The sequence below is a fragment of the Solanum lycopersicum genome, chromosome 8 (assembly GCF_036512215.1).
Source record: "Solanum lycopersicum chromosome 8, SLM_r2.1".
NCBI lineage: Eukaryota > Viridiplantae > Streptophyta > Magnoliopsida > Solanales > Solanaceae > Solanum > Solanum lycopersicum.
Genome location: NC_090807.1, coordinates 56892646 through 56900643, shown reverse-complemented (window position 1 = coordinate 56900643; position 7998 = coordinate 56892646).

Genomic DNA, 7998 nt, shown 5'->3' with positions numbered 1-7998 from the left:
AACAGAAAGAGAGAGAGAGAGAGAGAGGGGATCGAACGAGAAAGAGGAGAAACGAGAAGAAGAACAAAGCTTTGGGAACTTGCTTGCTTGATTTCTAATCTTCGGTGGAGGTAGGTTATGGTTTTTATACTATTCGTAGTTAACTCTTAATAGCGAATGATATGTGTTGGGTTGTATTGTAAAGTCTTCTATATGCTTAATTGTATGCTTGCATGAATGTGATTATATAATTGTGATGAAATAAGCATGATGAAGCCATTGAATCCCAAATCTTGAAAACCCCTTGTTAATGATGACGCCTTGGTATAAAAGAAGGCTTAATGAACTAAAGTAATGAGATTGATGATGCCTTGGTATAAAAGAAGGCTTGATGAATTAATAGAATGAGATTAGTGGATCGGGTGTCACGAACCGACACGAAGAATTAGGGGATCGGGTGTCACGAACCGACACGTAGAATTAGGGGATCGGGTGTCACGAACCGACACGTAGAATTAGGGGATCGGGTGTCACGAACCGACACGTAGAATTAGGGGATCGGGTGTCACGAACCGACACGTAGAATTAGAGAATCGGGTGTCACGAACCGACACATAGAATTAGGGGATCGGGTGTCACGAATCGACACGTAGAATTAGGGGATCGGGTGTCACGAACCGACACGTAGAATTAGGGAATCGGGTGTCACGAACCGACACGTAGAATTAGGGGATCGGGTGTCACGAACCGACACGTAGAATTAGGGGATCGGGTGTCACGAATCGACACGTAGAACTAGGGGATCGGAGTGTCACGTTCCGACACATAGTAGTAAGGGAGCGGAGTGTCACGTACTGACACAAGAATAAAGGTGATGAATCTTGAAAGATGTTAATATATTCAATCTAATGAACCTAATTCCCAAATGAGTATGATATGGAGACTTGAATCCTCATGAGTGTATTTGACGTTATTTATCAAAGATTCTTGTACATGTTGTTGCTACAGATTGAGTATTGTAGTTGATTTATGATATTATTTGATGCATATTGTTTTCTATTTTGAGTTGGCCGATGATATCTACTCAGTACCCGTGTTTTGTACTGACCCCTACTTGTATGTTTTCTTTTTGATTATTTGTGGAGTGCAGCAAACGTGTTGTCGTCTTCAACTCAACCGCAGCTCTAGCCAGTCTTCATTACTCCGGATTTCAGGGTGAGCTAATGCTTCTAGCTTGGACTGGATCTTCTTGTTCATGTCTCGATGCCTTGAAGTTCCGGCATGGACTAGCATTTTTGTTTATTCTAGTTTTCTAGATACTCTTAGCTTTAATAATTTGAAGTAGATGTTCTTGTGATGATGACTTCCAGATTTTGGGGATAATAATAAATGTTTGAGTTTTAGAAGTTATTTGATTTATTTTGTTAATGAGTTTTTAAGTCTTCCGCAATGTATTTAGTTCATTATGTTTGAAATGATGGGGTTTAGATTGGTTGGTTCGCTCACATAAGAGGATAAATGTGGGTGTCAGTCACGGCTCGATTTGGATCGTGACAACTTGAAATTGCTTAATTGAAGATGAAGAAATATTTATTAGTCCATCCCTAGTTGATAATCACAGTGTCTTGATCATTGCTGACCACTACTTAACTGGACAAATTTGAAAGTATTAATTGGATTATGATGTGGTAAAACGTCAATATCTATATATAATGATGGTACGATTGATAGAGATGTTGCAGACATAATAGGATACAAGTCAAAGTTTTAGGGTATTATTTAGTGCTTCTTTTATGTGAGTGGTCCTTTTTCCGCTCCTGTAAGAATTTGTATGGCTTCAGAACTCTTATCAGTTTTAAAAACAATGATCCAATTTAATTTGAAAAGGAATTTTGTTTTTAAAATAAAAGATTTTTTAATTTTATTAAATTTATATCAAATATATTAAAATATCTTTTAATCTTATAACCTTAAATATGTAACGTGAAAAATTAAAATTAAAACATTATCCAACAAAAATTATTCTTTACTAACTACATCATGCTAGCTAGGCTTTCCTAGACCTAGACTACTTAAGATTCTCCAATGACTTTAATTTCATAAATACTTCCTGTCCTTAATCAATGCAGGTACTATGAAACCTTAAAAATTTATCTTTAACTTCTTCCAAAAATGATTAAGTTTCACATTAAAAGTTAATGAAACGAGTAATTTGTTTAAGCATTTATCTTTCTTATATATGAGCTAGATTTTGGTGGTGCAAATTAGGCTCATGAGCCATGACATAAAATTTGCCCACTCATTAGATATTTAGCCTTGGGCGAAAGATGGATCCATCTTTATAAGACTTAAAACAATTTAAGCTATTTTATGAAATAGATTTAAAATCTAATTTTACACGATCGAAATTATTAGATGTATAGTCTAATTTTACATGGCCAAATAAATATCAAGAATTGAGTAGACCACGTGTATAGCAAGCAGCCAGGCACACGAGAATAGTATACACTTGTAACAAAATCAGTTCTTGATCTGTGTGCCTCAACGTCTATAGCAAAGCAGCCAGGCTCACGAGAAACTGTCAAAATGTTTCTTATCAATTCGTAAGTGTTTGTTTGATCATAGAATAAATTATTTCAAGATATAATACATACCTTATCTTATATAATTTGGTCTTAATTTATATTTATATTTTTTAATTTTGATTATGCACGATTAATCAATTAAATTTATATAAAATTGAATAAATAGACAAACACATTCTACATGATATTTCATTTGACAGATTGCATCATATGTATATTATGTCATGTATGACCGTGTATTATGTCATGTATAATCAATGTGTATACTTGTTTTGAATGAATAAATATAAAATGAAATTTTTGAATAAGTAAAAATAAATGGAGAACCGTAATGCTAAGTCAATATTTATTTTTGTGTTCCCAATATGATAGTGCTTGTCCATATTTTTGTTACTGTTCACTTATTAGCCAAATTTCGGCCGACCTCATTTTCAGTCCAACTATATATAAATAAACAATTTAGTTCAACTGAAGTTGACATCATAACACCTTTTCTGATGTATACACAACATGGGGATGTATATTTAATATTACTGTAGCTTTTGATTCGTTTTGAATTATCATTGGTTTGATTTTTCCATTTTCACTAAACTAAATATTATTTATTATTATTATTATTATTATTATTAATGCGTACGGCTTGTGTAGAGACTTGTTGAGCATTTGACAAAATATTGATATTTATTTTACATATGATTTGATGTTGTTATTCTTATATAAAATATCAAGAATTTCATTTTAGAAGCAAAGTTTCGTTGAATAAGTAAGAATATTGCATATAGTACTTAATTTTTAAGTGCTCCTTTCTTATTTACCTATAAATGACGAGTATTATTATTTTGCTTATTGTAATTAATATTTTCATTCATTTAAAGTATGTCTCTGAAACGTTAGAGCTTGTGCAAACAGTAAAAATTTAGAATTATGATTTGTTTCAACACAATTCATTTATCAAATCGATCTTTGAAGGAAAGAGATTTGTACAGTACAGATAACAAAGAATAGAATTTGAAAAACAAATACATTGGATTTGATTCCAGACTTTGACCTTTAGATGAGTTGATTCGAATTATAAACTTATCTTAAATCTGTAATATTTAATCATCATTATTGTTTACTTTTTAAAATGTCGTACAAGAGTTAGACAACAAAATCTAAAATAAGATTTGGATTCACGTTTATATGTAATGAAAATTGATATGAGGAGAATTTGGACTATATTTTAGTCAAAACTGAAAATTCAGAATTTGAGAAAGGGAAAGCAATGGAGACTTTAATATAAAAAAAGTCAAAATTTTATTTAAATTATTCTTTCAAGTTGTAAGACTGATACAGAACGACACATTTGCCTTGTTGAGGAAAAACATCCCCAAGTCGGCTGCCGTCAAAATAATTAAAATCTTACTAGTAATATCTTAAAAAATGAAAGTAAGTTAATTTGTGGGAGCTAATTTTTTATGTTTTCAGTCTCATATTAGTTTTATGAACATTAGTAAACTGTCTATCTTAAAATGTCATAACTAGTATGAAATGAACGATGTTCTAGAAGGAAGGTGTGGATTTAATTTATACTATTATTATTCTCCAAATGTACCTTATAGAATTTTAAAGGGGAAAAAAGGGCTTCAAAATAAAAAATAAAGTCTACCTATGATGTGCAAAATTCTTAGTAGATAGGATTGCTTAACTTTGTAATAGTGTAATAAATGCTCTTGAAATTCCAATCATACACCATTAACATGTAGAAGTCATTATGGATTTGCAGACTTCAAAGAAATAATGAGAAGAGATGTCAAATTTCTAAATAGGAGATGTGAAAACACTATAAGGGAAGAAATATCTTGAGTAACAATAGTAAACTTGAATAGTTAACTTGCATTTTGAACTTTGTATTTTTGCTCGTTTTGAAGGTAAATCTTTTAAGGTCAAAAGTTCATAATTTTACTCCATATACAAACATTATAAAATTTGGAAGTTTTACCCATGAGATAATCTTGATCAAAAGTTTAATGAGATCATTTCCCTACTAGATCATGGGTGTAAAAACACCTGCATTCGTAGCTACATGGCAGAAGGAGGAGTGATGTGGACGAGATTGGAAGAGGGGGAGAGAGAAGAGATGAGAGAAATACAATTAATTTGTATATCTGATTGATAATTGTATTGATGAATACAATTGGTGTATACTAATGATTACAATTGTATCAACGACTATTTTATTCAATTTGTTGATGCATATCAATCGTATCAAGTTTATTAATAAATACAACTTGTATTGTATTCATTCGTTGCCTTGTGTTTTGTATTTATGCGTTACCATGTGTATATGTATTATCATTTGTATTTGTAATTAGTTATTACCATACGTATTTGTATTACAGAGAGATTGAGAGAAAGAGTCGAGGGAGAGAGGCAAGCGAAAGTGAGAAAGATGAGAGAGGCCAAAGGGAGGTCTTGCCTATAAATATTATGTCCTCATACGTACCCTAAACAAGTGCAATGTTGAACTGTCAATTGTATAAAAAGTAGTGAGATTCCGACTTGGCCTATCCAACCTTGATATGAAACATTTCTGTGCAAATGTTTTTGGATTTATTACATTATTATTAACTTACAAAATCAATATATTGCCAAACTAATTGTACTAGTACACATGACCTACACAAAATATGTAGAACTAACAATTCAAACCCTAACGTTGTCCTCAATCGGGTCAGGTGGCCATCCCCAATTGTCAATCAAAATAATTAAAGGTCCCTAAAACTATATAAAAAATTATTATTTAAAAAATAAAATAAGAAAATATGTGGTGTGCGTTTATGAAAGAATGATCAAAGATAGAATATATAATAATTTTCTACGCGTTCAGAAGTCCAATTGTTGTAACAATCAACAGCTCATTTTGTTGTTTGTACGATTTTCAACTTATTCCAAGTACTGCAGTCTGCATTGAGACTTATCCAGCACTTATATGAAACATGAGAATATTATGGAGGCCATATTACATATTTACCTCATCATATATACTCTTATTATCAGAGGCGAAGTCAGAATCTTAATTTTATAAAAATTGAATTATATTACGACAAGTGTTGATAACTAGGTTTTAAACTTAATACTTGGACATTTTTAATAAACTTCTTAATCCGAATATGCTATTTAAACAAACATTATTGATTTGGATCAAATTTATACCCATACTTCTAACTCTTAATTCCCTTGTTCATGGTCAATTATGCGTCCTCTCTTCTGAATAAATTGTCTGTCAACAATGGATATATTTATTTGAGGAGGGTCTTTGTGGGGGGAAGGGGGGTTGGGGTTTGGTACCAAAACCAATGATTGACAGACGTATATATAAATGTTGACATCACTTAAAAGTATGTTTTACAAAGTAAATATCAATTTTTGTGAGAAGTAAAATCTAAATCAGTTAAAATTTTAAGTTTAAAATACCTATATTAATTAAATTGTGATAATAAATTAATATGATTGATGCAAAAATTTTCATATATACGGGATAAATGCATAAGACTCACAGTGGAAAATACACGTGCCTAAATAACTTGAGGTTGATTTCATGAAGATTTAAAGTTGGGAAAAAAAATGATTGTAACAATATATAATTTATCTTTGATATTTTAAGAGCCAAACAAAAAGATACTTTGGACAATCATGTCTTAATTATGCGTTTGTTAGTTTTTTTCTTTTTTCTATTCTCTTCCAATTAATAAGCTTACACGTAGCGTAGAGCCGATAGATGGTATTTGTTTGATTTACCAGTCCATAGACAGCATTTAATAATTGTTCGATTGGGGATATTTACTTTGATTTATTCTATTATTAATTGGAGAAATTCAAATGTCGTATTTTATTTTAATTTATATTTGGTGGCTGAATTAAAGTTTTAATTAAACTAAAATTGTGTATTGTATGACTCATTTTGAGAGTGATGCTCTCAAAGGTGTTTTCATGCCTAGAACGTAATTTAAACCCGAAATCTTTAATTAAGAATGAAATAATCTTACCACTATGTCACAGTCCATATTTATATAGGTAATATTGATCGTATGATGATCCTTATTTACTAATTGTATTCCAATGATATTATGCATATTCAAGCTTTTAATTTTTTGTAGGTACACAAAGGACTTATGAGGTCAATGAGCTTAGGATTAGGCTTTGTGACTAACTCACAACCCCCAAAGCTTATCCTCCTCCCCCCTCCCACCCCCCACCCCCTCCAAAAAAAAAAAAACCATGTCAATGAGTGGATATTTGGAGAATGGAATATGTAAAACATGAGAACCAATATCGATAAAAAGTGAATTGGGGTAAACACGACTCATATACCATATCACGATATGATATTTCGTTCATCAAAGGGGGCGTATTTTAGAATACATGAATTAAATAATAAAAACATGTTATATATATCTAACAACTCATCTTATAGGACTGGATGATCATACATTTCAACAAATAAAACTGATTGTTCAAATCTTATAAAAGGTCGAAAATTTCATTTACTAACCAACGCGGAACATATCAATGTAGAGGTATCATCTCCTTGACGTTTTATCCATTTTTTGTCCAGACAAAGTACACAATGTAAAAAAGAGAAACCATCAAATATGAACTTTTATGTATGTGTATATATATACATTCACAATTTTCTTTATAAAATCGTGTACAGTACTGTATAGTAGTATGACTTTAATACGATGATGGTGATTTATGAAGAATCAATAATGTTACGGATCTTTCAATATTCATCATTCGTATAAAGGGCCCCTTGATTTAGGCCGAAAGAAAAAAAATGACCACAAAACATTAAAAATTTGTAGGGTACCCTTAATTAACTTTCATTTAGTAACCAAAATATTAAACTTATTACTACTTACTATATCATAAATATCTCTTAGGTAAGCATGTTTTGAAGGATGTGCTTAGGCATGGACACGTACCTAGATTGGGCCCATTATTTTTATTTTTTAATAACATTTTTGGATCATGATACTAATACAATTAAATTATAAGATGACTTGCGATAATATGTACAATTAAGTTAGAACATATTGATATTATTCTTTTGCATATCGAAATTCATAACTTAAAAAATATAATAACTTAAAGATGTTAAGAATTTTATAAATAGAACTAGTAAAATTTAAATTCTGAATATATTTCTGATGGTATATGAATTAATTCGTTACGGGAATTTTGGGGTGATGGTGGGGAGATTTGGGGACAGAAGTGAAGATGTGACTAATGCTAGGTGACTCAAAGTGGGGGAAGGAGAGAGTTGCAACCACACACACACTTTGAACTATGATTGTTCAATGTAACAATACATACACAACACCTCATGGGACCAAGATCAACCACCATGCATGTTCTTGGTATTTAAATACTGTGAGTTTTCAAATCTAAC